Source organism: Scyliorhinus torazame, chromosome 5 (genome assembly GCF_047496885.1).
Source record: "Scyliorhinus torazame isolate Kashiwa2021f chromosome 5, sScyTor2.1, whole genome shotgun sequence".
Lineage (NCBI taxonomy): Eukaryota > Metazoa > Chordata > Chondrichthyes > Carcharhiniformes > Scyliorhinidae > Scyliorhinus > Scyliorhinus torazame.
This window is the reverse complement of record NC_092711.1, coordinates 322,880,047-322,896,766: the sequence shown is the minus strand read 5'-3', so window position 1 is coordinate 322,896,766 and position 16,720 is coordinate 322,880,047. Positions and strand designations below refer to the sequence as shown.

General features: G+C 44.0%; 1 long non-coding RNA gene across 1 annotated transcript in view; it reads right to left on the bottom strand.

The window, feature by feature from the left end:
• Positions 1–535: 535 nt before the first annotated feature.
• The window catches only part of LOC140421320 (uncharacterized), a 282,377-nt gene continuing 266,192 nt past the window's right edge, over positions 536–16,720 (bottom strand). Inside the window, exons 2-3 of the long non-coding RNA XR_011946714.1 lie at positions 5,980–6,020; positions 536–1,359 (exon numbers count right to left, since the gene is read on the bottom strand). This is a non-coding gene — a long non-coding RNA (uncharacterized lncRNA). The remainder of the gene's footprint in view (positions 1,360–5,979; positions 6,021–16,720) is intronic.

The following is a 16,720-nucleotide window of genomic DNA, read 5'->3' as shown; positions in this document are numbered from 1 at the left end:
TTAAATGGAGTATGACCCTTGAGGTACATGGGTGTCCTGGTACTTGAATTGCAAATCGTTAGTCTGCGGGTACAGCAAGCGATTAGGAAGGCAAATGGAATGTTGCCATTTATTGGAAAGAGGAATGGAATATAACATAGGGACATTTTACTGTGGCTGTCCAGGACCTTGGTAAGAGCACACCTAAAGCACTGTGTATAGTTTGTCTCTTTATTGACGAAAGTATGCAATTGTATTGGAAGCAGTTCAGAGAAGGTTTGTTCGATTCCTGGGATGAGGAGGTTGTCTTTTGAGGAAAGGTTGGACAGGCTGGGCCTGTATCCACTGGAGTTTAGAAGCGTGCGAGGTGATCTTAGTGAAATGTATAAGATCCTGAGGGGACTTGTCAGGTCTTCATCTCAAAAGACAACATTTTTCATAATTTGCTCTGTAGAAGTGTCAAATAAGGAATTGTTTACTGTTCCTTCATTTCGTAATTTACACTTTGTTCAGCATTAAAATTTAGAAACAATGACCACAGTTCTTGCTCCTTGTAAATATTTTTTATTATTTCTAAAGTAATTGAACTAACGAGATGTCTCAAGTTTTGAAAAAATGAACCTTAACATTACTGGTGGTGACAATAGTCGGTGACTGCTTCATTTTTCACATTACCTTCACTACTTTAGTAGTGAATTTAGCACAACTCCAGCAAATGGGGATTACACCTTTATTAAAAATAACAGGCAAAATATTCTCACATAAAGCACTCATTGTCTGTTCCCTAAGATTGCCAACTGCAGCATCAGAGTTTGGACAAAGATGTGTGGGAAATCCACATGAGGTATTTCGACGGCAAAGGTCAAATCATGCTTGTAATGCTTTTAATATTTCTACGAGTGAGAAGCATTCATATTTTGATGCTGCTAAGATTTTGCACAGTGATTAATATTTCCCTCAGCTATGTACTGAACAAATTAAAATTAACACAGAGGTCCCTTCTGTGGTGAAATTCTATCTACAAAACTAAAAGGTATTATCACCTTAATGTAATATCTTTGTGAAAATATTGGCATGTAAACTAACATTAGGAGAATTAATTACAAAGATGACTCATACATCATTACCCAGCTCTTTCCTTCACTTTCCAGTCGTGTTATTGTAGATGCTCATTTAAGCAATATTGTTACATGACATCAGAGATACCTAATCTAATTCTCATCTAATTCTGGCTCCTTGAGCGTTTCCCTCTTTAATCTCTCCGCCATTGGTGACTGTGTCTTCAACTGTCAAGGTTCCAAGGTCTGGAATTAATTCCCGAAACCTCTCGATCCACCTCTCGTCCTTTAATAAAAGCACAATACTGCGGATGCTGGAAATCTGTAATAAAAATAAAAATGATGAAAAATCTCATGTCAGTCAAGTCAGCACCTGGAGAGAGAAACATTAAATGTTCAGAGCTTTGAAACATTGACCCTGTTTTTCTCTCCAAAGATGCTTCCACACCTGCCGTGTTTTTATTTCTCTTCCTTTAAGTTGCTTCTGAAAACATTCCTCTCTGACCAAGCTTTTGGTTGCCTCTCCCAACTTTCCTTATGTGGCTTGGTGTCAACTTTATTCTGAAAGAACCAGATTGGGGCATTTTACGAATGTTATTTGATAAATACCAGTTGCTGTTATTGATGGCTGTAGCCATATTCTTGCAACATGGCCTTTCAATCTGAAGAGGGATCTTTAAAAAAACATTTTTAAAATTCTTCTCCTTTTTCACATTTTCTCCCAAATTTGCACCCACGAACAATAAACAATAACAGTAACGAATATAATGTCAATCCCCATATTAACAACAACAATCCCATCCTCCCACCAAACCCCAAACAACCTAGAAGACAAACAATGTTAACATAAACAAATAACAAAAAGGAATCAGGAATCACCCATAGTCACCATTAACACACACCGCCCCCCCCTCCACCTAACCCTCCCAACCCCGCCCAACTAATGTTCAATGTTATCCAATTCATGAAAGTGCATAATGAATAACGCCCATGAATTGTACAACCCTCCATTCTTCCCCTCAATTCAAACTTAATCTTCTCAAGAGTCAAGAATTCCAACAGGTCCCCCCGCCACGCCAGGGCACAGGGTGGAGAGGCTGATCTCCATCTCAACAGGATCCGCCTTCGGGCGATCAACGAGGCGAAGGCTACAACATCTGCCTCCGCGCCCGTTTCCAGCCCCGGCTGGTCCGACACCCCGAATATGGCCACCCGGGGACCCGGGTCCAGTTTCACACGCACCATCTTGGAAATTACCCGAAACAACTCCTTCCAGTAATCCTCCAGCTTTGGACAGGACCAAAACATGTGAACGTGATTTGCGGGACCCCTCCCCCGCAACGTTCACACACATCTTCTACCCCCTCAAAGAGCCGGCTCAGTCTCGCCCTCGTGAGGTGCGCTCTATATACCACCTTCAGCTGTATCAGCCCCAACCTCGCACATGAGGTGGAGGCGTTCACTCTCCGGAGCACCTCACACCAGAACCCCTCCTCCATACCCTCTCCCAACTCTTCCTCCCACTTTGCTTTGATCTCTTCCAGTGGTGCCTTATCCTCTTCCAAAATAGCTCCGTAAATCGCTGACACTACTCCCTTCTCCAGTCCCCCTGTCGTCAGCACCTCCCCCAGCAATGTGGAGGCCGGCTCCACCGGGAAGCTCTGTATCTCCTTCCTGGCAAAAGAAGAGGAAACTTCTTAACCAAGAATTAACTTTGTTTGATTCCTTGCCTCTTCCGACATCAGTAACTGTTTCTGAGGATGATTCACTGACCTGAACGATTAACCCTCTCGGCACAGATGCTATGGGATCTGCCCAATACATCTTGCTGCTGCTGCATGTAGCCACTCCCCCCCACCAGGCGATCCTGCTGCCACGGTGCGCCACACTGACTTGCATCATTCTCACACATCCACTGTAGCTCGTCTGAAACAGCTCAGTGACATCTTTCACCCCACTACGCCTGGTCCACCCTTTTTTCTGCTGCCCTCCACTTTACCAGTGAGAAGAGATTTTTGTAACTTTTCAGCTGTGAAAGATTGAGATTTTGTTTCCTGGGCTTGACTAAAGTTATTTGTGCTCTTACAATTTTTTATTGGTTTACAGCCTGTGTATGAAATGTTTGGCCCACGTCTGAGTCTCCACATTTCAAAGGTGTCTTATTCTTTCACAGACCTTTATTTATTAGTCTCGACGCAGACAGGAAAGTGAATAGAATGACGCGTCTTAAACATTTTTCCTTGTTTGAAGCTTGAGTACTGTTGTTGTTAACACATCCTTCATCTTCACAAAATCATGTCTCGCTCCTTCTTCTAATTTCAACATCGCATCAATTATCTTCTGTTTGCCCATGCATCCAGTTATTTTCTATGCTTATTTTTGTAAATGGAATGTATGTAATGGAACCTACGAGGGAACAAGCAGTCCTAGATCTGGTCCTGTGTAATGAGAGAGAGAGACCTGGGTGTGCTAGTGCAGAGTCGCAGAAAGTTGGTTTTCAGGTGCAACAGGTGATTAAGAAGGCAAATGGAATTTTGTCCTTCATTGCTAGAGGGATGGAGTTTAAGACTAGGGAGGTTCTGCTGCAATTATATAAGGTGTTAGTGAGGCCACACCTGGAGTATTGTGTTCAGTTTTGGTCTCCTTACTTGAGAAAGGACGTACTGGCACTGGAGGGTGTGCAGAGGAGATTCACTAGGTTAATCCCAGAGCTGAAGAGGTTGGATTACGAGGAGAGGTTGAGTAGACTGGGACAAACTCGTTGGAATTTAGAAGGATGAGGGGGGATCTTATAGAAACATATAAGATTATGAAGGGAATAGATAGGATAGATGCGGACAGGTTGTTTCCACTGGCGGGTGAAAGCAGAACTAGGGGGCATAGCCTCAAAATAAGGGGAAGTAGATTTAGGACTGAGTTTAGGCGGAATGTCTTCACCCAAAGACTTGTGAATCTATGGAATTCCTTGCCCAGTGAAGCAGTTGAGGCTCCTTCATTAAATGTTTTTAAGATAAAGATAGATAGTTTTTTGAAGAATAAAGGGATTAAGGGTTATGGTGTTCGGGCCGGAAAGTAGAGCTGAGTCCACAAAAGATCAGCCATGATCTCATTGAATGGCGGAGCAGGCTCGAGGGGCCAGATGGCCGACTCCTGCTCCTATGTTCTTATGTTCTTATGTAACGGGACTGGTTTAGCACAGTGGGTTAAACAGCTGGCTTGTAATGCAGAACAAGGCCAGCAGTGCGGGTTCAATTCCCGTACCAGCCTCCCCGCACAGGCGCCAGAATGTGGCGACTTGGGGCTTTTCACAGTAACTTCATTGAAGCCTACTTGTGACAATAAGTGATTATTATTAAAAATAAATTTAGAGCACCCAATTCTTTTTTTTCAGTTAAGGGGCAATTTAGCATGACCAATCCACCTACTCTGCACACCTTTTTGGAGACCCACACAGACACGGGGAGAATGTGCAAACTCCACATGGACAGTGACTCAGGGCCGGGATTGAACCTGGGTCCTCGGCGCCTTGAGGCAGCAGTGCTAACCAATGCTCCACCGTGCTGCCCTTTTCTTTGCTTATTTTAGACATCCAAAATGTGGAGTCCTTTGCTTTCAGTAGCTTGCAATGATTCCTTCAGGGATCGATCCCCCCAGACATTGCACTTTGAAATCTTGCGGAAAGGGGAATATGTTGCAGAAGTTTTTCAGCTTGTACACATCAGGAGAAACACAATAATACCAAATTTACAATTCAGACTGCAGGAGAAAAGGAAGCTGATTGGTCGACAAAATAATTAGTCAGGCATCACCATGGAGATAGCAAAGGGGAGCAATAGGTTTCCCAACCCTGGATAATTGTGCTAGGCTCAAACACTTTGTTTTATTCCTTCCAAATTTCTTGGTCTTCTCCCTCTGTCCAATTTTCTACCAGTGTACTTGTGCTCATAGTACTGATGCTGATCTGTTGTCCATCACTTCCTTATGAACATTGAAGACAGTTAATCAAATTGAATTAAACTGCAGAAATGATGGCCAGCACATTCCTGATTCTTTACACAGGTAAATCTCCAATATGGAGATAAGGGGCTGGTTTAGAACAGTGGGCTAAACAGCTGGCTTGTAATGCAAAACAAGGCCAGCAGCACGGTTCAATTCCCGTAACAGCCTCCCCGAACAGGTGCCGGAATGTGGCGACTAGTGGCTTTTCTTTTCACAGTAACTTCATTGAAGCCTACTTGTGATAATAAGCGATTATTGTTATATGGCAGGTTCCAGAGGAACAAGTGACATTGTACCTCTGGGGGTTTTCCTGGTCTGCTGTAGACAGACTCACTGACAGAGATTGAACACAGTGATTAGTCAGCACCTCCATTATCATTGCACGGTGTGACTATCAGGATCGCATAAGGTGAATTCAATGGTCCTTGGCCTTTTACCGTCTCGTTCCTTTGTAGGTACCCCACACCTGCCCTGATAAATCAGGCAACACACTTATGGGAACACCTTCTCTCCCAGGACTGATTGAATGAAAACAGACCATATAACTGACTAATCCTGTGTCTGTGCACTTTAATTGCAAATTGGGACACTGCTTCTGCTAAAAATATCGGCAGACGTGGGAAAAGTCAGACAAAGCTAGCGGCTTTCTCCTCGTCTGCATTGTGATGTTTTAAAAACCAGTTAATTTTTGATTTGCATCCAAACAAATGTACATTTTTTAATATTCAAAATTTGACAGTGAAGCATTTCTTCAGGAGATTGTACTTGAATTATAATCTAAATGAACCACAACCTAATCCCAATCCCTCTTGGGGCGGAAAGTAATGCAGACTATTGTAGATTATAGCACAAAGTGGGGTCAGTCAGTGTCAATGTTCAGTGTTACGTGTATTGAACTGAATGAAATCATAAAAATGCAGTAAGATGATATGAGATGAATTACCTGCTGCAGTTCAAAAACATGTTGGAAGGAATCACTTGGATCTGAGGATCAAAGAAGGACTCGCTATCAAAAGGCTACAGTGACAATTGTAAATCCACAATAGCTAACAAAGACGATGCACTACAAAAGTAAACTGCTTTTACTGAACCATTAGTCAACACTAAAAGACAGATCAGTCCTTACCTGTAAACACAGTTAAATATCAGTATCAAATAAATGTTATGAATTAGGAAAGGTGTTTCATTCTTGCTGGACATTATGTCGTACATTTCCTGAGCAGCATTGAACAAATGGAATACATGTGTCAAATTCTTCTCTCTGTTATCTTAACAGAGGCTCCACTGTGCTCATTTTAAACTGTTCAATGGTTCTCCCAAAACATTGAACAAAAGAACTTTAGTTAAATGTGTTTACAAGCCCATTCACTTATCCCACTCTCTAATTTCAAGGACAACTTTATAAAGCTTGAAAAGTGTGGCTTCTCAAACAGTAAACAAAGAAATCAAGAACTTAAAATTGCACCTTAAAATTTCGCAACCCTGTTACCCGAAAGACACTTCACAAACAATGAATATGTTTGAAGTACTGTCACTGTTGTTTCATAGGCAAATACAGAAGCCCATCCCTTTGATTTTACCCCTTCCCATCCTAGGGCAGCCTAGGGAGCAATGACCAGGTCAGTGGCAAAATTGACAAGATCCCAATAGATGAGCATACTGTCCAGGGATTTAAGGAAGATGGAGACTATGGCTGGTACGTAAGGGACAACCTGCTGGAGGTGATGGTAAGATCTCTAGTGAGAGATTCCTTTCCCCACTTAAAAAACATTTAGATAGTTACATGGGTAAGATGGGTATAGAGGGTTATGGGCCAAGTGCGGGCAACTGGGACTAGCTTAATGGTAAAAACTGGGCGGCATGGACTGGTTGGGCCGAAGGGCCTGTTTCCATGCTGTAAACTTCTATGATTCTATGATTCACTGCTCCGCGAGGTGATAGTGAATGAGAACAATTTGAGATGATCACAAAAAATGAATAAAAAGGTTCAGAAAAAAATCTCTTTGCACAGGGGATGTTTAAAATAAAGAGTTTTCCATCCCAAACATCATTGAAGCATTGCCATCGGAACATAAGAGCAGGAGGAGGCCATTACATAGAATCATAGAACCCTTACAGAGCAGAAGGAGGCCATTCGGCCCATTGAGGCGGCACTGACCTTTGAAAGACCACCTACCGAGGACCAATCCACTGCCCTAGTCCTGCAACCTCACCCTAAGGGGCAATTTAACATGGACAATCCATATAACCTGCACATCTTTGGAGTGTGGGAGGAAACCGGAGCACCCAAAGGAAACCCACGCAGACACCGGGAGAAAATGCAAACTCACAGTCACCCAAGTCAGAATCAAACCCAGGTCCCTGGTGCTGTGAGGCAGCAGTGCTAACCACTGTGCAACCATGCCCCCCCCTCCCACCCCCCCCCGATCTTTAGCCCATAAATTATTTTAAACAACAATCAGAAAGCAAGGGATTGAGGGGAAGAGTATGATTAAACTGAATGGGGTCTTTAAAGGTGCGGGGGGTAGAGAGAAGTGTGGGGTTAGACTGCATGGATGTGAAGGGGTATGTGGATTGAACATTAAAGTGGGATATTAAAGGGATGGAGAGAGAGAGAAGGTGAATTAAGTACAGTTACACTTAGGAGCAGAACAATATATTGGGTATTACAAGGTTCTTTACTCCTGTTAATGAAGAACATTTCTGGGAATTTGTATTCAATTAGATCTTGGAAATATTTCAAAACCGATACATACTACCTTATGGCCATTCATTTACTGTACCGGAAGTACGGATATTGTTCCTACTTTATTTTCAGGAGCTAGATAATTCTGAGGGGTATGGATAGGGTGAACAGTTTGATATCAGAGCGCCTTTATAAAAGGTGCCCGATCTGAAGAGCCGGGCTCGTACTATGAGGCCTCTTCCACCAGAGTGCTTTTTTAGATGGTGTCAGAAGATCTGGAGAGAAAATCTGGCAGTTTCTGTGGGGAGAAACACTCGGTTTTAAGTCAGAACCTGACATTTCGCTGGAAAATTCCTGCCATTATTGATTGCGAACATTTATATTCTTGTTTCACTGAGAACTGTAGTGGGTTTAATTACTTGGGGAACAATGGATCAAGGACCAGGACACACAACAGATAGAATCACATTTTCCTCCCATTATGGGACATATTTGATAAGAAGCGTTATTGGAATAAATGGGCCAGGGTACCAGGTGGAGTGTATGAGGCAGAACTGGTGCAACTCCCCTCCTTACTCTGCCCATGTCCAATTTTACCTGCCTTATGTTTTACACTTCCTGGAATATACGGACTAGACAGCTGGTTTGTGATGCAAAACGAGGCTAGCAGCGCGGGTTCAATTCCTGTGCTGGCTGAGAATTCTGAATTCTCCCTCTGCGTATCCGAACAGGCACCGGAATGTGGTGACGATTGGGCACATGAGACTGGGATATTATAGCTATGACTGAAACATGGCTAAGGGAGGGGCAGGACTGGCAGCTCAATGTTCCGGGGTACAGATGCTATAGAAAGGATAGAACAGGAGGTAAGAGAGGAGCGGGAGTGGCGTTTTTGATTAGGGAGAACATCACGGCAGTACTTAGAGGGGATATATCCGAGGGTTCGCCCACTGAGTCTATGTGGGTGGAACTGAAAAATAAGAAGGGAGAGATCACCTTGATAGGACTGTACTACAGGCCCCCAAATAGTCAGCGGGAAATTGAGGAGCAAATATGTAAGGAGATTACAGATAGCTGCAAGAAAAGTAGGGTGGTAATAGTAGGGGACTTTAACTTTCCCAACATTGACTGGGACAGCCATAGCATTAGGGGCTTGGATGGAGGGAAATTTGTTGAGTGTATTCAGGAGGAATTTCTCATTCAGTATGTGGATGGACCGACTAGAGAGGGGGCAAAACTTGACCTCGTCTTGGGACATAAGGAAGGGCAAGTGACAGAAGTGTTAGTGAGGGATCACTTTGGGACAAGTGACCATAACTCCATTAGTTTTAAGATAGCTATGGAGAATGATAGGTCTGGCCCAAGAGTTAAAATTCTTAATTGGGGCAAGGCCAATTTTGATGGTATCAGAGAGGAACTTTCAGAGGTAGATTGGGGGAGACTGGTGGCAGGCAAAGGGACGGCTGGTAAATGGGAGGCTTTTAAAAATGTGTTAACCAGGGTTCAGGGTAAGCACATTCCCTTTAGAGTGAAGGGCAAGGCTGGTAGAAGTAGGGAACACTGGATGACTCGAGATATTGAGACTCTGGTCAAAAAGAAGAAGGAGGCATATGACGTACATAAACAACTGGGATCAAGTGGATCCCTTGCAGAGTATAGAGATTGTCGAAATAGAGTTAAGAGGGAAATCAGGAGGGCAAAAAGGGGACATGAAATTGCTTTGGCAAATAATGCAAAGGAGAATCCAAAGAGCTTCTACAGATACATAAAGGGAAAAAGAGTAACTAGGGACAGAGTCGGGCCTCTTAAGGATCAACAAGGACATCTATGTGCAGAGCCACAAGAGTTGGGTGAGATCCTGAATGAATATTTCTCATCGGTATTCACGGTGGAGAAAGGCATGGATGTTAGGAAACTAAGGGAAATAAATAGTGATGTCTTGAGAAGTGTGCACATTACAGAGGAGGAGGTGCTGGAAGTCTTAAAGGTAGATAAATCCCCGGGACCTGATGAAATGTATCCCAGGATGTTGCGGGAGGCTAGGGAGGAAATTGCGGGTCCCCTAACAGAGATATTTGAATCATCGGCAGCCACAGGTGAGGTGCCTGAAGATTGGAGAGTGGCGAATGTTGTGCCCTTGTTTAAGAAGGGCAGCAGGGAAAAGCCTGGGAACTACAGACCGGTGAGCCTAACGTCTGTAGTAGGTAAGTTGCCAGAAGGTATTCTGAGAGACAGGATCTACAAGCATTTAGAGAGGCAAGGACTGATTCAGGGCAGTCAGCATGGCTTTGTGCGTGGAAAATCATGTCTCACAAATTTGATTGAGTTTTTTGAGGGGGTGACCAAGAAGGTAGATGAGGGCAGTGCAGTAGACGTTGTCTACATGGACTTTAGCAAAGCCTTTGACAAGGTACCGCATGGTAGGTTGTTGCAGAAGGTTAAAGCTCACGGGATCCAGGGTGAGGTTGCCAATTGGATTCAAAATTGGCTGGACGACAGAAGACAGAGGGTGGTTGTAGAGGGTTGTTTTTCAAACTGGAGGCCTGTGACCAGTGGTGTGCCTCAGGGATCGGTGCTGGGTCCACTGTTATTTGTGATTTATATTAATGATTTGGATGAGAATTTAGGAGGCATGGTTAGTAAGTTTGCAGATGACACCAAGATTGGTGGCACAGTGGATAGTGAAGAAGGTTATCTAGGATTGCAACGGGATCTTGATCAATTAGGCCAGTGGGCCGACGAATGGCAGATGGAGTTTAATTTAGATAAATGTGAGGTGATGCATTTTGGCAGATTGAATCAGGCCAGGGCCTACTCAGTTAATGGTATGGCGTTGGGGAGAGTTATAGAACAAAGAGATCTAGGAGTACAGGTTCATGGCTCCTTGAAGGTGGAGTCGCAGGTGGACAGGCATTCGGCATGCTTGGTTTCATTGGTCAGAACATTGAATACAGGAGTTGGGACGTCTTGTTGAAGTTGCACAAGACATTGGTACGGCCACACTTGGAATACTGTGTGCAGTTCTGGTCACCCTATTATAGAAAGGATATTATTAAACTAGAAAGAGTGCAGAAAAGATTTACTAGGATGTTACCGGGACTTGATGGTTCGAGTTATAAGGAGAGGCTGGGTAGACTGGGACTTTTTTCCCTGGAGCGTAGGAGGCTTAGGGGCGATCTTATAGAGGTCTATAAAATAATGAGGGGCATAGGTAGATAGTCAACATCTTTTCCCAAAGGTAGGGGAGTCTAAAACTAGAGGGCATAGGTTTAAGGTGAGAGGGGAGAGATTCAGAAGGGCCCAGAGGGGCAATTTCTTCACTCAGAGGGTAGTGAGTGTCTGGAATGTGCTGCCAGATGTAGTAGTAGAGGCGGGTACAATTGTGTCTTTTAAAAAGCATTTAGATAGTTACATGGGTAAGATGGGTATAGAGGGTTATGGGCCAAGTGCGGGCAACTGGGACTAGCTTAATGGTAAAAACTGGGCGGCATGGACTGGTTGGGCCGAAGGGCCTGTTTCCATGCTGTAAACGTCTATGAGTCTATGACTAGGGGCTTTTCACAGTAACTTCATACTGATGACAATAAAAGATTATTATTACTGTATACTCATGCCAGTTAAACTTGCTTTGTGCAGACAATGTTTTTCTTCTCATCAGTTTAAAGTCCAGTGTGTTCATTCCATCTCCCTGTCATTTCTCCTTTCCAGTTTCATACCCAGATTGGAAATATGCAGCAAAAATTAAAATGAAATGAAATGAAAATCGCTTATTGTCACAAGTAGGCTTCAAATGAAGTTACTGTGAAAAGCCCCAAGTCGCCACATTCCGGCGCCTTTTCGGGGAGGCTGGTACGGGACAGAAAATATTGGACAATCTCAGCAGGCCTGACAGCATCTGTGGAGAGAGAAGGGAACTAACGTTTCGAATCTGGATGCTCTTCATCAAAGCTAGAAATAGGATGAGATCTATGCTGTTGTGGGGGGAGAGGGGAGTGGAGCAGTGGGGCTGGATAAGGGGCAGGCGATGGAGGTTGACAAAGATGTTGTAGACTAAAAGACAAAGGGAATGTAAATGGTGGTGGGAATGACTAATGAGGGTGCTGGTAGTGGCACATTAAGAGATCAGAATGTGATAAAGGCAGAACTTCTACCTCCATCCCAAAATCCACAAACAGGACTGTCCTGGAAGACCCATTGGATCAGCCTGTTCCTGTCCCACCGAATTCATTCCTTCCTAACTTTTCTCTCCATTTTCTCTCCTCTTGTCCAACCCCTTCCCATCTACATTCGCAATTCCTCTGATGCTCAACATGGTATCAACAATCTCCAGTTCCTTGGTCCTCCTCTTTACCATGTTTGTCCAATCCCTCTATACCGCCATTCTCCACCAGGATGGTCTGAGGACTCTCTGCTTCGTCGTCAAACAGAGGCCTGAACAATCTTCATCAACCACCACTCTCCTCCGTCTGACTGAACTTGTCCTCTCACTTAACAATTTCCCCTTGAACTTGTCTCATTTCCTCCAAACCAAATGTGTGTCTATGGGTACCCGCATGGGTTCCAGTTTTGCCTATCTCTTTATGAGGTATGTGGAACATTCCGAGACCGAGACCACAAACCCAGCACCAAGCTCATGGTGTACAGAGCAGCCGTGGTCCCCGCCTTCCTGTGTGCATCAGAAACATGGAGAATGTACACCAGACACCGCAAATCCCTGGAGAGATATCACCAACGCTGCCTCCGCAAAATCCTTCAAATCCACTGGCAGGATAGGCGTACCACCGTGAGCGCCCCCTCCCAGGCCAATATCCCCAGTATCGAGGCACTGGTCACGCTCGGCCAGCTGCGATGGCGGGTCACATTGCCCGACACAAGACTCCCGAAACAAGTGCTCTATTGCAAGCTCCGCAATGGCAAGCGATCACTCGGAGGGTAGAGGAAAAGCTGCAAGGACGGTCCGAAAGCCTCCCTCAATAAATGCAACATCCCCATCGACACGTGGGAATCGCTTCCCTTAGAACGCACAAACTGGAGAAAAAGCATTCGCGAAGGCGCCAATATCCTCGAGCGACACAGGGTGGAGCACGCGGAGGCCAAGCGTAAACAGCGGAAAGAGAGCGCAGAATCCAGAGCGTCCCACCCACCTCATCAAACACCAGCTGCCAAACCTGTGGCAGAGTCTGCGGATCCAGGATTGGACGATTCATTCACCGCAGAGCCCACATCTCCAGAGTGGAAGCAAGTCACCCTCAACCCTGAGAGACTGGAGGGTGTGCAGAGGAGATTCACGAGGTTAATCCCAGAGCTGAAGGGGTTGGATTACGAGGAGAGGTTGAGTAGACTGGGACTGTACTCGTTGGAATTTAGAAGGATGTGGGGGGGATCTTATAGAAACATATAAGATTATGAAGGGAATAGATAGGATAGATGCGGGCAGGTTGTTTCCACTGGCGGGTGAAAGCAGAACTAGGGGGCATAGCCTCAAAATAAGGGGAAGTAGATTTAGGACTGAGTTTAGGAGGAACTTCTTCACCCAAAGGGTTGTGAATCTATGGAATTCCTTGCCCAGTGAAGCAGTTGAGGCTCCTTCATTAAATGTTTTTAAGATAAAGATAGATAGTTTTTTGATGAATAAAGGGATTTAGGGTTATGGTGTTCGGGCCGGAAAGTGGAGCTGAGTCCACATTAGGTCAGCCATGATCTCATTGAATGGCGGAGCAGGCTCGAGGGGCCAGATGGCCTACTCCTGCTCCTAGTTCTTATGTTCTTATGCAGCATCTGTTCTGATGATGCCACTTACCAAACGGTGGTGCTGATATGTCTTCATTCTTCCTTAATCGTGGTTTCCCAACAACTGTGGTCGACAGGGCTCTCAATCATGTCCAACCCATTTGCTGCACCTCTGCTCTCACCCCCTCTTCTCCCTCCCAGAACCAGGATAGGGTCCCCCTTGTCCTAATCTATCACCCCACCAATCTCCGCTTTCAAACCAACTGCAGCATGATGCCACCACCAAACACATCTTCCCCTCACTCCCTTGTCGGCATTCCATGTTAAGTAATGGGTTAAGAGTTAAGTAATGCATTAAGAGACATTGCAATTAGTTGTCTCATTTATGTTAAGTATCCAATGATTGACACTGATATGTAAAGGGGCTTCAGGTGGCCCTTGTGTCAGGTGGTGTGTTGTTGGAGTTTTGAGCAGTGGCTGTGGAAGTGAAATAAATGGTGTTTGGTGAAAAGGAACGGGACTTCTCACTCTTCATACAACGGTAACTAAAACGTCCAACAATGGTAGCAGAGGATGGTTACTGTGCAAATGTGAAGGTTTGAAAGATACAACTTTTCCTGATCAAACCAAGGAGTGAGTGAGAAGGAAAAAAAAAGATACATGGCTGAACCCAGGATAAAGGTGGCTGGATATGACTATCCTCCCTTATTTTCTGAAAGGGAATCGTACGACCAATGGAGAATTGCAGTAGTTATGTGGACTAAGGTAACTGTTTTGGGAAAGAGAAAACAAGGTATGGCATTGGCTCTTTCTCGACCATATCGCAGTAAAATCCGAAACAAAGTGTTTTCTGAGCTGGAATTGGAAGAGTTAGACTCAGAAGAAGGTCTGGGGACTCTACTACTATATATGGATAAGATTTACAAGAAAGATGACTTGTTAAGTGCGTATGAAGCATAGTCGGAATTTGATAAGTTCCGGAAAATGGAAGATATCTCCATGGAAGACTATATAATGGAATTTGGCAGACTATATAGAAAGCTGCAGAAACACAATCTGGAATTTCCGCAGTCTGTGTTGGCCTTTAAATTACTTGACTGTGCTAGAGTGAGCAACATGGATAGGCTCCTGGTTTTGACAGGAGTTTAGTTTACGGATGAGGATACCTTATTCGATCAGATGACAAAAGCTTTAAAGAATTTTCTGGGGAAACATTCGATTCCGATGGCTCTGATGACTCAAAGAGGTCAGCCTGCAATAAGGCAGAATATGGAAGATACACTCCTAACAGGAAGGCAAAATTGTACGGCTATGAACAGGGCCAAAGCCTATAGAAGGAGATCGAGACAAAGAAAGTAGGAAGACAGAAACCCAGTTAGAACTTACAATAGGAAGATGAACCTCAGACATGCACGGGGCATGATAAATCAATGTTTTCGATGTGACTCTCAATACCATTATGTCTTCAACTGTCCAAAACGTTATGATAGAGTGTTTGAAACGACACATGACACGGAAGAGTCAGAAGAGGAAAATGATAGTGACCAGAAAGAAGGCATTGTCCTATTGACAAGCAGTTGTACGTCGGTAATGAGGGTGTTGGTTGCAGAATCCTTCAACTGTGCTGTATTGGACAGTAGCTGCACATCTACTGTGTGTGGAATTGACTGGTTAAAATGTTACCTGGACTCCTTGAATGCTGAAAGTCGTAACAAGGTTAAGGAATTTGAAAGTTCCACAAGTTTCAGGTTTGGGGAAGATAATACTCTGAAGTCGCTGAAAAGAGTGGTGATCCCTTGCAATATTGCCGGAGTGAGTCATTTCATTAGCACGGATGTTGTATCAAGTGAGATACCTTTGCTTCTGAGCAGACCGTCGATGAAGAAAGCACACATGAAACTGGATATGGAACAGGATAAGGCAACAGTTTTTGGAAAGACGGTGGACTTACAATTTACACAGTCGGGACACTATTGTATTCCATTACTGACAAATAATATTTCAAGTAGAGTGGTTAAGGATGTGTTAATGGTAGTTGAAAATGGGACTTCCGCTAATATAAAGCTTGTTGCATTAAAACTGCATAGGCAATTTGCACATCCGTCTCCTTGGAGGCTGAAAAATGTATTAAAGGATGCAGGGGTAAGGGATGAAGACTATACTAAACTGATAGAACAGGTTAGTGACTGCTGTGAAGTTTGTAGGAAGTACAGAAGGACACCAGCATGACCGAAAGTAACCCTACCTTTGGCCAGGGATTTTAACGACATTGTGGCTGTGGACCTTAAGATCTGGGATAAGGCCATTTTTCCGAAAGGACAACTACCAAAAGTTGGTACAAAGGTGACATACTTGACTGAAGGGCCTAGTCAATGGAAGGATGCAACTGTTATTAGAGCAGGGAAGGCCACTGGAAAGTATAAACATTGGTTGAATGTACAGCATTCAGGGGAGGGAGTTAAGACAATGGATTGGGAACACAAAGTTCAAAAATGGAGGTCACAGGAACGCAGTGCCAGTTCAGATAGTACATCAGTTAGTGAACAGATCCGCAGGAAAAGGTCGAGAATTTTGAAAGGACATCCCACAGCAGATAGGAAAGATCAAGCAGTAGCAGTACAGAACAAGTTACCAGGCGGGAGAGGGGACATAGTTTATCAAGGTCTCGGAATATGAGTAAGACTACAAATACTAATAGGAGTAGAAGCTCACATGCACGTGAGATTTTGGTGGCTTCCAATAAATTAGATGAAAAAGTTATCAAAGAAGCTAAACAGCATGAATTGCATAGTTGGAGTGAATTTGGGGTATACACGGAAGTACCGGATAGGGGACAAGGAGCTCTATCCCACAGATGGATTTGCATGGAAAAGGTTCTTCCAGATGGAACTTATAAGGCAAAGGCCAGGCTTGTGGCAAGGGGATTTGAAGAAAGCTTAGAAGATCAGGATTTAAGGGTAGATTCACCTACAGCAGGAAAGGTTATTTTAAAGATCTTCTTGGCTCTATTAGCCACAAAGGCATGGGAATGCAAATCTATAGATATGAAAGCTGCCTTTTTGCAGGGGCATCAGCTCCAGAGAGACATTTTTCTCCGTCCTCCTAAAGAAGCAGCTGACACAGAAGGGGTACTCTGGAAGTTGAACAAATGTGTATATGGATTAAATGATGCATCTCGAGTCTGGTATTTTTCGGTAAGGTCAGTTTTGTTAAAGTTAGGCTGTTACCAGTTGAAAGTAGATCCGGTAATGTTTTACTGGCACTATAA